Raw genomic sequence first — 15,870 nt, forward strand, 5'->3', positions numbered from 1 at the left:
CCACAGTCTTAGTCCCTTATATCCCAAAGGACTTGATAAATAATGTGTTCTGCTGAAATGTATTCAAACAGGAGAATGCATGTAGATATTCAATCACCAGTTCTTCTGCAGACTCAGAAGCAAATAGTGTCTGAATTCATTGAAAAGAGATAAAGCTTATAACAGGTAGCAACCAAAGGTCAGAATTATTTATTTTAATCAGTGAGGACTCATCCAAAAATTTTAGACAGTGGGCCAAATGGAATAAGTGGGAAGACTCCACCAATATAAGATAATTTCAGCGCATACAAGCTTTGCAAATACTTTCTCGTTACTGCTGACAGGTGTCCATGTCAGATCCTACCTCCTAATACTCCTTGGGAATGTCAGAAGGGCTTATGTACTACTGTGTTTATCCAAGACACAGAACACCTCACCAAAGACAGGTTTGTTTCTGGTATCTACATAGCTCCTAGCAGTCTCTAGTCTTCTTCTGTAGAAGCATAACTTAGTTCCCTCTAAGTCTCCTTTGTGTGGCTTATAAACTAATTCTTATAAATTGAGTTCTTATAAACTTAACTCTTAACTGAGTTCTCATAAACTGATTGATGCCCAAAATTGGAATGGCCTCATCCAAGCTGCCTATGGGAACAGTCTCTCATCCATGATTTTCCCTGACCATTGTTTGAAAAGTTGCTGATGAACTTTGAAACATATCTTATTTATTTTATGTTGTATAGAGAGCAACTCATGTGGAAATCAGATTCTCCTGGGTTATTGCAGCTTCTTCCTGTTTTACTCCCATTACAGCAGTGTAAATTATTATCTATTTTCCCAACGATTTCCAGTCTAATTGCTATTCATGCCAGTGCTGAATCAAGCAAATGCACCACTGATGAACAGATCTTACTGAAGGCAGTTTCTTCCACATCAAGGGAGATATATTTTATCTTGAAAAGACAACAGAAATTTGTGTTGTTACATATCATAAAAAGACACATTGCAAAACCTATTGATAACAGTTTAAGGAAGATATTTTTCTTTTCTGAGGATTTAAGATCTCTGGGGTTGTGAGTTTTCCATAGATCATTCCTTATTAAACATCAATTTGGGATAATGACAATACTTTGAAGAAATCCTCTGGGGGAAGGAAAGTAAGTATTCACTCTTAAATTCTGTAATTCTATAAATCTACATTTATTTATTTATTTATTTATTTATTTTTAACTATGTATCTTTTAAACCGAATGAGTGGTAGACCCATCCTTGGCTTGGAAAGCCTTTGTTTTGTAAACACTCTCAGAGTTAAGAGAATGTTGTGATAGCAGCATTAGAAGAAACCTCAGGGAAATTGTATTCAACTGCTAGATTTCCTTCAAATTTGTTGTACATCTTTATGCAAATCAAAGTGGACTTCCCTCTAATAACTTCAGGCATACACTTTGTGGATGTTTACAGATAACCTGCCCCTTCTTTTGGGACAGAAGTATTCTGATTTATTTTAAATTCCCGTGGAAGGAAGGAAGGAAGGAAGGAAGGAAGGAAGGAAGGAAGGAAGGAAGGAAGGAAGGAAGGAAGGAAGGAAGGAAGGAAGGAAGGAAGGAAGGAAGGAAAGAAGGAAGGAAGGAAGGAACGAAGAAACGAAGGAATTGAATCCTATATACTTATGATCTATCTCAGATGTGGATAACTTGTAGATATGTGTTTGAATGGTAATCTCTCCAGATGTCTTGTGTAGGATGTTGAGATTTTGCAATAGTGCTCTAATCGCTATTGCAACAGCATGTTGAAGAAATTAACAAATAAACAAAGAAGTTTTGATATATGGACTGATTCAACTAAATTATTTATTTTAAAATATATTTTTTTTTAAATGGTAGAATGTTAAGTAGGAGACACGTTCAGAAATCAGGGTCACCTCTTGTTGATTCAGTGGTTTTGTAGTAAGGCCAAGTTTCAACAAGCAGGAAGAATTTTGTTTGACAAACATTTCAACATTGTTCACATTAATGACTCTGGTTCCTTCTCATAGCTCATTGCGAAACACAGGAGCTCTTCCAAAACTGCTCATGACAAACTAAGAAGGGAAAACTCAGAACAACAGGTGGAATAATAATAACAAGTCATACTCTACTTAGTCTGATTTTTATTATTACTTATGGTCACTAAAGACAGCAGTCTGCTGATATAGATGGTAAAGAATAAGGTGTGGAATCATATAGAACACTTTGTAAAGTCAGGTAGGAAAATATAGGTCTGAGATGGATCTTGTCTTAATGTTGGCTGAAGTCATGGTATTGGTAAGAAGTGGCTGAATCCCAACTGAGCAAAGACATCATATAGTGAGCGAAAATGGTCCTGAACAAGCATGGCATGTGGGAGAGCAAAAAGTAATCAAAGGAATGCATATTTGTTTACTCCTTTGCTCATTTGATTACCTAATGGGCTGGCAAATCAGAGAATTTCAGGTTGTCAGGTTGCTGAGTATGGAGGAGCTTTTTATTTTATTTTATTTATTTTATTTATTTTATTTTTTTTAAGGGAGAAGCTCTTTGTTGAAGGAAAGGAGACATCTGTCCTATCAGTTCAATTTAGAACACTTTTTTTTTTTTTTTTCCTACTTCATGTTCTCTTATATCTGTAATTTTTCTTAGCCTCCTTGATCTTAGCTGAGGAAAAAAATGCCACACATGTTAATATAATATTTAGAAGTGTTGGAAGTCAAGGTAGGAATGTGATGGGAGGCATTCTGAGCTAAGTTGCTCCGAGAGCTGTGAAAAGCGGGCATTGAGATGCATTTTGAGAAAAGATGGAGATCATTATATGTTTGGAGGCAACAAAACAGGCTCAGCTATCTCCACATATGTCTTCTTCATCTTTTCCAGTACTGATACAAATGCACATTGTTTTCTGTAGTACAGGCTATATTTGGTGGTCTGATCTTTTACCTGTTACAGGCTAAATGTAAATACCAAGGCACTAAAATTTACCATTTTTCAGAGTTGCATAGAAGTACTAGTGCACAAGGGTGATGCATTTTGAAAATGGCAAGGACACCAAAGAAGCTGTACAAATATTTTGCAGGTTGGAACCAGCCCATGAATCACAAGCTGTAATATTTTGGCTTAAAGCTCGCAAAACCGATTTATAAAATGCAAGTTAGAACATGCTGCTAAAGAGAGTGATATGGATCAGCTTGGACAGGCAGAGAGAAATGCCTGCATATTCTTTTGAATTTGGCCAAGAGATCTCATTTGACTTTTAAAAATTGTCTTGCTTGGCTTACCTGGCCCTTTCTCAGTATCCCCCCCCCCCCTTTTTTTTCCTTAAGACGAAAAAAAAAAAAAAGTTCAAAAAACATGAGAAATTTTAGAAACCTACTCTGTGACTCCACTGCCTATAAAGATATCATATGACAAACAGCCATTAACTTCCACATAGAAATCTCCAAACACAAAAACATTACATGTAGAACAAGTAATTATAAGATAAATAAAAATGAAGTTACAAAAGATTATATGAATGTCTGAAAATTCAAACAATTTCTGATTCAAATGAAATAATTTTGAAATTGTAATGTTGCAATGTGTGACATAGAGTATGGCATGGTCTGGCAGTTCATTAGACAGAATACCAGGTAAGAATTTCACCATCTAGATAGCAAAGAAATAGATCTCATGTTAACATGCAAGTGAAATTCCTTTCCAGCTTTCAAGAATATAGTCACATGTTACTAATTATCTGATCTAAGTTTTGTCATTGAGCTATCACACTGTTGCTTTCATATCCATACTCTTAAACATATTTCACTTACTAAATTTTTGTGGCTGTGAATACATTTGGCAACGGGTCAGATCTATTGTATTGCATAATGTACTAGTGGTTCACGTGGAACTGCTGCATAACAGCCTAAGAATACTCTACCCATTCAGGTTTGTCTCAGAATCAATTTGGGAGAGTAGCTAAATTGTGCCCTCATTGCTCTAATTTACTAGGAACACTGGAAAGGAAAACAGGAGGTCAAATTAATGTTCTATCAGGAAGAAAAAAAAAAAAAAAAAAAAAAAAGATAAGGCAATAGAGTCAAAAGGGAAGCTTCTTAGTCTGGAGAATCCTTTACTGTTTCTGTTAGAATAGTGTGAGGCTTGTTTTATGAGATAAGGAAGCCACAGTTCAAACGATTCTTGAAAAGTTAAAAAAAATTCCCTTTCAGAGAGAGTTTTTTCTTTCAGAAGACCTTGAAGAATTTGGGATGATCAGAATAATATTAAAGCTTGATGCTCTGAAGTGTTTTGATTCAAATATGTCATGTTTTGCTTTAATATCCTTGGACACAGCTCCTTGCCTTTTGGAGAAAGAGAACTCGATGGGGGAAAAAAAAAAAGAAAAGTGCGATAGAAATCTTCAACAAAACAGGTATGTAGCTTATATTCTCCATTCCAAACAGACAAACAGAAGAGAGACTGGAGAAACTGAGACAACCATGTAGTAAAGTCATCAACATTAAGGAGATTGGGAACTTCAACACAAAAGTCTTTTTGCATCAAAGGTACGTGAATGAGGGAGAAAGGCTAAGGTAGCAATACAGAGCCAGCATGGACTAGTGAGCAGTACAAGGACACATTCTAAAGGCTGAAGCACAGGATGGTAATACTTCAGCTGAAAATGACATAGAGGGAAAAACACCTTTTGGATTAGTCAGTCACAGGATGAGCAGGAGCTGCTTGTGGCAATTAAATCTGGAGAAAGGCAAGTTCAGCTTCTGTGACGTCCCAGGAAAAATAATTCCAGGAGCAATCTGGAGCTAAGTGGAAACAACGGCAATGTAGCAATTCATTTGTGGAATATCATCTTAACTGTGATCTTCTGAAGTAGAAATAGCAAAGGGCATTCCTAAGCCCTGTGCGAGAATGTTTGAAAATTAACTGTACGCTTAATGTTTGTGGTAAGACCACCAAGGCCACAATAGATCAGTCTCATTCTAAATCATGAGAAGGGATCAGAAACCCAGGGCAGGGTTTGAACTGTAGACTAAAACATCTAAGTAGCATTTATTCAAGAGTTTTCAGGCTTAATAGTTACAAAGTTCACTCTGTAGTACATACCTCTATTTATTTTCATTGACTGGGTATTGGCCAGAAACAGTAAACTAAACATTGGTGTTTGTGTCACCATTGTCCCAGGGTATTTTACCTGTCCTCATACAGAAGTGAAAAGTTCAGGAGTAGATCAGTATCACACTTCCTTATCCCTAGAGGATGTCAGATACCCCAGGGGACCTCAGATGACACTTGATGCTTGACACATGTGGATGACAGAACCATGCCTTAAATCCCCTTTGGCTGTAATAGGAACTTAACTTTGATACATGTAGACACTTCAAAATACATATGTATCTTTACGTGTCTTAATCATGTCTATCTTTACATCTCTCAATCCTATTTCTGAACAGTATTATAGAAACTATAATAGTAAAAGAGATCAAGTCTTCCATGCAAAGGAACAGGAATGAGTTGAAGGCCAGAAGTGAAAATCTGTCAGGGCTACATCTGTGAGGGGGACCTAAAAAGGTTATGATACTCATATCTTCTCCTGAGTAACATTCAGATTTTGGTAGTCTCTGAAAGCTATTTTCTATCACCATCATTACCCAGCTGTGGTACAAAGAGCAGGGTCAAGAACAACAAGCTAGAGAAAATAGATCAGTGTCCAGAGATGAGTGGTGAGAGAAGCAGCTTCAAGATGTCTAATAATGGCTTTTCATGTTCTTCTCTCATTCTGCAGCCACAACACACTGCTCTCTCAAATGAAGTTTATTCCAGCTGTTCACCCACTGTACATAATCATCTTGGTTAACTAACCCATTCACTAGCACAAAAACACCATCCAAGCTGTCAAACTTCATGCAACTCAAATGAATGATTGTGGATTGTGGAATTCAAGGCTCTAGTGACAGCTGTGACACATTCACAGCCTTAGTCATGATGAGCTTAAGCATCTGCGGTATTTCTGATGCTCTCTCATCTCCTCTGCATCTTAAGTTAGAGCACAAAACTGTTGGAAGAAATCCAAAGATCCAGCTCTCTAAAACACAGGAAATGAGTAACTTTACTAACTTTAACTTGGGCTTTTATATAATACACTTGTGCTGGCTTCTTTATATAATTTGTTTCTAGGCCAACGTGAAGAGAGAGTTTTGTTGTGTGTCTAACATCTTAGAAATGAGCATACCGTGTACTAACCCCAAGTTCATACATGGCTTTTGGTGATCAATTTAGATCTCTTTAAGAATTTACATACATATAAATATCACTATTATGACAAATCACTTTTTAAAATGAAATCCTTTTTACCTAAGAGCATGAATACTATTCTATTTTTTTTCCTAAAAATAAAATTAAAAAAAAAAAAAGAAAAAAAGAAAAAAAAATCCATTATAAACTTACTTCCAAAAGAAAAAAAAAAAAAAAAAAAAGAGCAAAAATAGAAATGTTATGATGTAAAAAAGACTTATGATTCCTGGAAAAAAAAAAAAAAAAAAAGACAATTAAGGATATCTTAGCTATTTTAAACTGCCTTTCCAAATAAATATGTATGATGCATTTCCTCTGTGGAGAAGTTATCTGTTAGTACTGCAACTTTAATTTGTCTACATATCATTGTGCTGTGAGAAGTTCATGTATTTATATATTTTTTTCATTATTTGGACTTCAGTAAGTGTTTTTAAAGGTCATAGTTATGGAGGAAGGTGTTAGTTAAATTCATTTATCAACAGACAGTTGGAGTGTGTTAGCTTAAGATGGGGGTGGATGCATTATAATAAGAAAGCTATTGATTTATGGCAAATAGCTGTCTTTCAGGTCTCCTAATTCTAAGCATGTTATGTGCCCCAAGGTGGCCAGAACATTTTTCACAAGTTGCCAGCCCTAAGCCAATGAGGTCTGATCAACATTCATCTGCGTCTACTTGCAACATATAGTCTAACTATTCACAAGTAGGGTATATTAGATCAGGCTTGTTGCACTGCAAAGCTGCTGGCTGGCTCAGAGAACAGGCAGAGTGAGCTTGCATCTGCCTACAGAAAATCATGTAGCCATCCTGGATATTCCTCTGTGTTGATGCATCTCCACCTGTTCATGAAATGACATACAAGCTTCAGTTGGCAAATCCCTCCTACTAATTGGATGTGCTTTGAAGACAGAAAGTGTCAATACACCAAAGAAGGCTCTGAGATCCAAAATAATCAATGAATTCAAAACAAAAACAACCAAAAAATTCCAGCTTCAAATAAAAAAGGTGTTGCCTGGGACATGCAGCAAGAATTCTACCTGCCAGGGACAGACTGCGTCTGCTGTCATTTGGATAAAGGGAAGATGGGGGTGAGGAAGCTGTGGAGGTCACCACAGCAGGTTTGGGCTTTTCAGAATACTGAATATTTTTCAGGATCTGTTATTGCTATGAGCTAGCAAAAATAGAGAGAGAAATAATAATAATTACCAAAAAATACATAAATAAAAGATCAATACATTTTCCCCCTGAACAAAGATGGGAGCAAGAGATGGATTACACTTCATAGGGACATGTCTGAGATATTGTGGAACAATTCATCTCAGATTTTGGATGTGCAGCTCTGATACAGCAGCAGCAAGACCACCCCCCCCAACCAACCCCCCAAGTTATTCATCCTCAGGATGAGATGATGCACCTTATATCACCTTATATAATAACATGGGAGATTGGAATTAGCCTGGATGTAACTATCTAATTTTCAGATGCTTAAGTGAGAGTAGATGGACATCACCCCAGACTGTCAGACACTTCTGAGAGAAAGCCTTCATCCACATGAAATGAATGACAGTTTTGCAGGGGATCCCTTGGGGCCAAGTATTCACCTTGAGAGTGGGGCAATTTACACCTCCTCCCTGCATCAAAGACAGAACTTATGATATGTCTACTCCCTGAAAGAAAAGAACATGATATTGTCGTGTTTCTATTCAACAAGACATTTTCCTTACAATTTCCCAATGAATCAGATGGGGCAATATGCTGTCCTTGGAGAGAAAAGAAATAGCACAATTTGCCTTATTCTGAGGAACCGAGGAATAAAAATCTTAGCCATTAACCCACTATGCAGATTAAAAAGACTTTTCCTGCCTTAACCCTCAGCTCCATTTAGCAGGCCCAACAAATCATAGATAACAGTCTATAATTATCCTTCCATTTGCAGTTCCTGAACAATTGTGACCCAATAATCTGTAATGGAGTGCAAAAGCCATTGTGATTAAGGCTTTTTGTGAAATACCTCAACAGCAGAAAGACAAACCCTCAAAAAGATGTGGCAGAAGTGTGGTGTTCTATGCTCAATAAGGAGTTCTTAGACTTTAAAATTCCCAACATGTCATAAGCAGAAGTTTATATTGTTGTTATTGTTGTTTATGGTTGTTGCCATAACTATTTAAGAAGAAGAATTAAACCCTATAAAATATTTATTTGCTTTTTTGCTGGGTGTAGGGTGAATTAGAGATAAACTAATGCAAAGTAGAATTGTTAATTTAATTTGTTAAAAATATATATAATTTAAATGGAGGTTTTCACACCTTTTAAAACATCTTAAAAAAATCTTCCAAATGAATAATCAGAACTGTTTCAGATCATAGTCCTACCATACACCCTTATACCTTCACCCATCCAACCATTACACCTGAATGAACAGGAATGAGATCATCAGGATATCTCCAGGGCAGATAAATTCTGATGTCAAATGTAAATTAGCTCATTTCATGGGACAATTATGTCAAGAGTATTTGAATTCAACAGTAGCATAGAATCAGAGCAGGAAACAAGAGTCACCGCAACCAGGTTTTTATGCAGGGTTCTTTCCAAAGGAATATTCCCCAGTACAATAGCCATGTTAGCTTTAAATGTTCTGTGTGACAAAGCTTGTACTTTTCCTTCAGGGAATGTAATAATGTATCTCCTCCTAAGAAGTTCTACCCTGAAATTATTAATCTGGCTACTCTACAGAACAGCCCATCATCTTGCATAGGAATACCATCAACAAATTGAAGTGAATTATGTGAACAAGACTCAAAGAATCTTTCTTGTTTTACATGATTTCCTAGTTTGTCCTGTGGAGATAAAAGTTCAAGCCAAAGAAGGTGGATCAAGAAACTGAGAGCAAAAGGTGGTCAGAGACTAAAATACATGCAAAGCAAGGAGGGGGGCGGGGGGGGGGGGGGGGGGGGGGGCACAGCAAAGCATTTTGCAAATATGCCTTTTTTCCCATATATTTGTGCCCACTCAACTAAAATCTGAAGTGTTTCAACAGCCGCCACAGACAAATGAATTCTAGTACTTGTTAGTGACTGTAGACAACCAAATACCTTTCTGTATGCAAAGCTTTTCTTAAGACCAGTACAAGTTCAGCACAGAGGGAACTGGAAAAGTGTCTCCTCAAGGGATGTTATACATATTGTCTAGCAGGAATACTCTGATACAGGGTGATGCTAAAGCTATCCTTGCCCATGTATTATCAGCACAGATGACTTAAGTCATATACAGGAAAAAAGAGAGTTTCTCACTGGTGCATTTGTACTCCTTTCATTAGGGTTATTCCACTTTTGCAATAGTGTGGAGGACCCACTCCAAAAATCCTGTTAAGTTCAGTGTGTATGAAATTGTGCACCTGCTGTCTTCACAGGTGATACTGGATGGTTGGATGTCAGACATGAGAGGAGAACAGGGAATGGAAACAAGAGAGTATAAACCAATGCAAAAACAAAAAACATGCTGACTTATAGTTTGATGCTGTGGTTTCTAAGCCAAGTAAAATAACATGCAGTATCTCCACTGACTTCTAAATCCTGATCTCATTTTACTTCTCCTGAGAATCATGAGAAAAAAAAAAAAAAAAAAAAAAAGGATTCTTCTCTACTAAATTGGAAGTGACTATAAGATGTGATATTTCTGCACATGAGTTACAGTATGATCCTGTCCTCAGTTTACTTTTTGTCTGTGCTTCTTAACTCACATACTCTGGTTTCATTAGAAGATAATCTGAGCTAATTTAAGAATTAGACTGTTTGTACCGAGTGTGCTCAGAAGGAAGGAAAGAAAAACAAAATCTGCTATATTAAAATGAATCAGCCTGGGGACATGGGTCTCAACTGATCAAAGGCGTAGGCACATATGGAACTCAACCCCAGAAAAAATATCTCCAGGATGCCGGCTCAGTCAGCCAAATCAAGAGAGATGCGATGAACAAAGGTCTGAACGTGATCAACAGCGCAGCCCACAATCTCAGAGATCTCTGTTTTTCTCTCCCTGGTAGCATCCTACAACAAAGCTTCTGCTTTCGTGTTTATGAGCTTCACATATACACTGACAACAGCAGATCTGGAGAGCCACAGGAGGCTGTGGCACCACCATGAGAACAGCAGACATCTTAAATCTACAGGGAGGAAGCCCTCTTGCTTTCTAGCAGGAACCCCAATGGAAGGCTAGAACCACAGAGCAATCACAAAACCTGTCCTTATTTAAAGACAAATACATTGGGACAACTGGCTTTCCTTCTGGCATTCCGAGAAGCCCCCCATGACCTTGGAGTCTGTTCAGTGCCAATGGTTATCCTTCCAGTCACTGCACACATGCCTTAGATTGGAGAAAACAAAGCAACAGAAACCCTCTGCTCCACGATATCCAAGATAGATTGCCACTACAATAACAGATCAATTGTAGCTGTCCTGCATGAACAAAAAAGCAGCCACCACTGCTCTCAGCACATAGAATGTGAAAAAATATACACATAAATTATAACACAGAGCTATAACCAAGATACAAGCAGAGATATCAACTTAAATCCAACTGCTGTTATTGTACTGAATAGCATTCCTTAATTATTCATCAAATTGGAGCAGTGCTGCTTTACCTTTCCTTTAGGACAACTTCGTTCAAGACAGCTCCAGCGTGTTTTGCATTAGCCAAGTAAAGATGCTTGTATAATGCATTCTTTCTCCATAGCTATAATAACAACACTTTAAGGATTTTGCCTTCCTATTATCTTTAACAGTATATTAAACAGTCATACATTCACTTTGATTAACATTTGCTAGCCATAGAAATATTTTCCCACCATACCTGACCAGTGTTGCATACGCAGAATACAGAAGTGAGATGGCAGTGTACCAGAATAATATCAAATTAAAATCTATTTGCTGTTTGTTGACTCCAAGAGATTAAAAAGAGAAAGAGGGAAAAAAAATCTTCAGTTACACTGCATATTGCAATATCAGTCCAACACATGCACTTTAATTAACGTACACAAGACGGATGGTAATCCATAATACCCTAGGAAAGAACCAGGTCACTTTGCCACCTTTTTCATTTTGGTTCTTATTATTTGTTACTCTTATAATTACCTCCAGTGCTACTCCAATACCTGCTACAAGCTAAAGGCCAGATTCTGTTTACCAGCAGACTAGATGCAGAAGAAAACCACTGACTTCCAGGGAGTTCATCCAGACATACTTCTATGTAAGTGATCATCTCGCCATAGACACCGGTATGTCTCAAAACAAATCTCTCTCTCTCTCTCTTTTTTTTTTTTTTTTTTTCCCCATGCATTTCCTACTCCTGAACACCATGCTGCATTTTCTTTCTCTCCCTGACAGTAAACTCTTCAGATTCCAATACATACCTGAACCATTCACACATTAAAACCACAGCATAGCGGCAAAAAGTCTGTCCTGTGTGCTATCCCTCTGACTTAGGATGTGTTCTGCATAAAGATGGTATTATTAGAGCCAGCTGTTCAAATACTGATAAGAAGTGCCCAGAGGCATGCAAGCAGAGGTCAAAGGCACATTAACAGCAATTTCTACTACTGCCCCACAGAAAAATAGAGGAGTCCTGGTGCACTGCTTGAAGGGTGAATCAGAGTTTCTGCGGCAGGTGAAGATGCAGAACTGCAAAGGTAGCCTAGAGCTCAAAAATGCCAACAGCAGCACCGTGTCTGTTAGCAATCAGGTTTTATTTACCAGCCATATTGTGTTAAAATCAGACGTGATTCCCATACCAAGCACGTTAACCTGTCACCACATGCAAAGGGAGCTTTATCTGTTCGACAAGCAACAAATCTATCTCGCAGACACATCCTCGGAGCCTGCAGTTGTATCTGGAGGCTGAAAGCCTGCGTTCAATTCCCCCCAAAAGAAGTATTCCCAGGACCTGGGGAAAGAGCCGGTAAATCAATGTCACTCCAAGACAAGCCGGCGGTTCCTAATCCCCCGCCGGCTGCAATCAGCGGCTCTGGAGCATCTCCGGGCTGGGGCCGAAGCGAAGCGGGGCAGAGCCCGAATCCCTCTGCCCGGCCGGGGGAAGGGACTTACCATTGCAGCAGGGATCCGTCCCGGTGCTGGAGATGCTGCATCCCCGCCGGGTGCCGGGGCGGGGCGGGTGCCGGCGGGCTCGGAGCCAGCGGCGGGGGAACACGGAGGGGACCAGCCCCGGCTGCCCGCGGGGACACTGAGCGGCCGGAGCCGGGCTCCCCCCGCCTCGCTCCTACCGGCCGGAGGAGGGGTCGGCGCCTCCGAAGGGAATCCAAATTCCTCCTCCCTCGCCTGCCGGTCATGTCCAGGCTGCCTTTGCTCAGGGGATGGGCCAGGTCCTGGCCGTGAAGGAATTTGCCATCGCTGAATCCAAAAAAAAAAAAAAAAAAAAAAGGCAAAGAGGGGGGAGGGAGGAGATTTGTTGCAAACTTTTTTTTTTTTTTTTTCCTGGTGTCTTTTTTTTTTCCCCTTTTTTATTTATATTTTTATTTTTAAGGGGGGTTATTTTAGCTTGGGAAGTGGGGGTTGGAGCAAAGGAGGAGAAGGGGATTCAGGCTGGATCAGATGCTCTGCATGCAAGTCAAGGCTGTGGTGTGCTCACCCCGGTATTTCTGTATGTGTGTGTGTGTGTCTGTGTGATTCTCATACCCAGACAATGCTCTGCAAAGCGAGCTGGTCCTGCGGAGAAATGCAAACACCTCCTCCCCCAAGTGCCTGAGGAAAGGAAAGGGGGTATGGAGCCAATCGCTTCTCCTTGGCTAGTTCATTAATATGGAGGAGAAAGAAGGAAGCCAATGAGGACCGGAGGAAGGAGGGGTTTATTCAAATTAAGTTTCTTAAATCAAACACTTTTTCCCCCACCCGTTTTTTTTTCCTCTTCCTACCTCCCCCAATTGCTCTTTCTCCCTGTCCCCTGAGCACCGTCTCTGCTGCTCCACAGACTCATTTATTTGTTTATTTCCAATTGGCACGACTGGGTCAGCAAAACATGGTGATGAGAGGGAGAATGGCATCGCTGTTGGATGGGAAAGGGGATGTGGGAGGGTGAGGGGAGGCAGTTTCTCCCTGAGCTGCAGAATAGTTGATAGCAAAGAAAAGCGATAAAGTAGCTGGAGTTGGCAGGAAAGGGACCTGAGGGGAAGTGGAGCAGGAATTTCACCTAGAAGCAGCATTTTGCAGATGGTATTTGCAGATGGGCATGTGGCCTGTGTCCAAGACAAGCCCCGTGAGCGGGTGGAAAGTACGTCCTCCCCTCCCGCAACAGAGCCACACACACCCAGGAAAAGAAGTGACTGCACAAGAACAACAGCAGCCACCCTGCCCTGAACTGCCCTATAGGTGCATGACACCGAGCTGCCCACAACAGCAGTGCAGGAGTCGGACCTGTTGCAGGAACAGGCATAGAGCTGTAGACAAGGCTGAGGTGGTCAATGAGAAGGGCAAGGATGTCCTGCTGGTTCCTTTGATGTGTGCCTGGAAAAGCGCAGGGTGGCATGTGTCTCCTGGCAGGAAATGGCACAAAAGCATCCAGTCCCTTCTCCCTTCTACAGAGAGTAGCACTCGAGGGTAAAGCCTGTCCAGACCTGGGAAACGGTCACTAAAGGAGTCTGAGCATCTACAACAGGTGTAGAGGAGTCCTCTGCCAGGGCATCCCATGAAAGCACTTGTTTCCACACTGCTTTTGTTGCTTTCAACCATACTGGTATCAGGCCCTGCAGATCCATGTCAGGAACTGGAGATGCTGGATGCATGCATCCCTCCCCAAATTCCCTGAGACCTGTGCTGCCTGCTGATGAGGTTCTTCCAATCACCCTCAAATTTCACACCTGGGATACCAACACTGTTCCCAGTATGGAAACCCTTCCCTTTGCTTATCTTTTATCACTCCCCCTACATTTTCTGCATCTCCCATCTTCCATTTCCCTTAGAATGTAATCTCATTTCATATCCTCCTTCCTTTTACCCTTTGCCCAGATTAAACAAAAGAAAAACAAAGCAATCCATTCTGAAGAGCAACTAAATATATTACCTCTCCAGTGTGAAAATCCCTGGCCCAATTACTTATTTTTATGTTATAGTACCTGTGGCCTGAGGGGGATGTAGCTCTGCAACAGAAGCACTGACTAACGCAGCACTGCTTCTGGTCCCTTATCACAGTAACAGACCCATGGCTGCATCGGGGCCTTCTGCTGAGAAAAGAAGGCACAGGCACACTGTGAATGCATTCAGCTCTGTTTTTCATTTCAGCATCACAGAGCAGTCCAAATAATCAGTTAGACTTTTCAAATATTTTCTTTGCACTTTCTCCTTTTCCAGTTTTACCAACTTCTCTAGTCACATCTCTTAGCTTTTAGTAGCTTTGCTAAACATGAGAGAAAAAAAAAGAATATGAGAATAAAAATCTTTAATCACCCTTTGTAGTGTTTATAGACATTAAAGGGAGAAAAGCACTTTTAGGATATCATCTATTGCACCTACTTTAATGCCTACCTAGGATAAGACCCCAGGCTGGATTTCCAGAAAGCATAAAGAAATCTAACAGTAAGTAACTCAGTCAGATGTAGATACCTATTTATTACTCAGAAGGATCTCAGCAAACCTCATTTTATCTGAATCCTAAAGGATAAGTTGCAGGACAAAGTAACCTCCACAGCAAAATATTCTTCCCAATAAAAGCATCTCTGTTCATCCCGTAGAAATAAATAACTCCCCCAAACAAAACAAAACAAAACAAAACAAAACAGCTGCCACGACCTCTCAAAACTTCCAAAATTTATGATGGCCCTACATCAAAAAACAGAAGCATCCCTATGAAATGTCCCGTTGGAATGCTAAACGTGGAAGAAGGTTCCCAGCTGTTCGATTATTATGTGCTGCTACAACATCTGCTCCCTGTCTTTCCCAGGAGAAGGGCAACAGGCCAAAAGAATCATCTAGTGGCCTGTATCCAGCCTCAGTTGGACTGCCTTAGAGGATCTCAGCTGATACCCATCTCAGGTTTCCTATAGAAGAAGTCAGGAGAGTCTGTCTAAGAACTTTGCTCTCTGAAAAGGAGATTTTTTTTTTAGGATAAAACAGTTTAGTCATTTTCAGGCAAATGGTGCTTTTTTGTTACCCTCAGCATCAGCCTATTAAACAGCTCTTCATTACTTAAGTGTGTGTGAAGCGTGATAACAATTATTTTGGCCAGCATGAGGGACTGGCAGGGGCATGAGAAGGCTTCCTGAGAGAAAAGTGTGACGTGCTGCTAAATGACCTAGACAGCCTTCCATCTGTCATCCTACACAGGGTCAAGACACTGGCAAGCTGGCTGCAAGAGTATTTGCTGGTACTGGGTTAAAGATATTGTTGGAAGGTCCTCCCCCTTTTATTTTATTTTGAAATCACTGGTGATTTAGTTGATCGAACAACTAGGTCTCAGCTGGTCAACCATCCCTCCCTTCATATCAGAATCAGTTCTTACCAATGCAGTTACTGGTATACAAGGTATGATCCATCTCAGCCTGGGGAAATATTGAAAACAGCTCAAAGGAACTGTGTCCTAAATGTGCCTGTTTCTCTCCAC

At 40.0% G+C, this 15,870-nt stretch overlaps 1 protein-coding gene across 5 annotated transcripts in view; it reads right to left on the reverse strand.

Moving 5' to 3' along the window:
* Nucleotides 1-12,976, reverse strand: part of ADCYAP1R1 (ADCYAP receptor type I) — a 138,534-nt gene extending 125,558 nt beyond the window's left edge. For 4 of the 5 annotated variants that reach the window (XM_032182860.1, XM_032182859.1, XM_032182857.1 and 1 more), the window contains exons 1-2: nt 12,907-12,976; nt 12,366-12,668 (exon numbers count right to left, since the gene is read on the reverse strand). The gene's annotated coding sequence lies outside the window, so the exon portion shown is untranslated. The remainder of the gene's footprint in view (nt 1-12,365; nt 12,669-12,906) is intronic. The other variant, XM_032182861.1, reaches the window with a different exon arrangement.
* Nucleotides 12,977-15,870: the final 2,894 nt, after the last annotated feature.

The sequence above is a fragment of the Aythya fuligula genome, chromosome 2 (assembly GCF_009819795.1).
Source record: "Aythya fuligula isolate bAytFul2 chromosome 2, bAytFul2.pri, whole genome shotgun sequence".
Taxonomy (NCBI): domain Eukaryota; kingdom Metazoa; phylum Chordata; class Aves; order Anseriformes; family Anatidae; genus Aythya; species Aythya fuligula.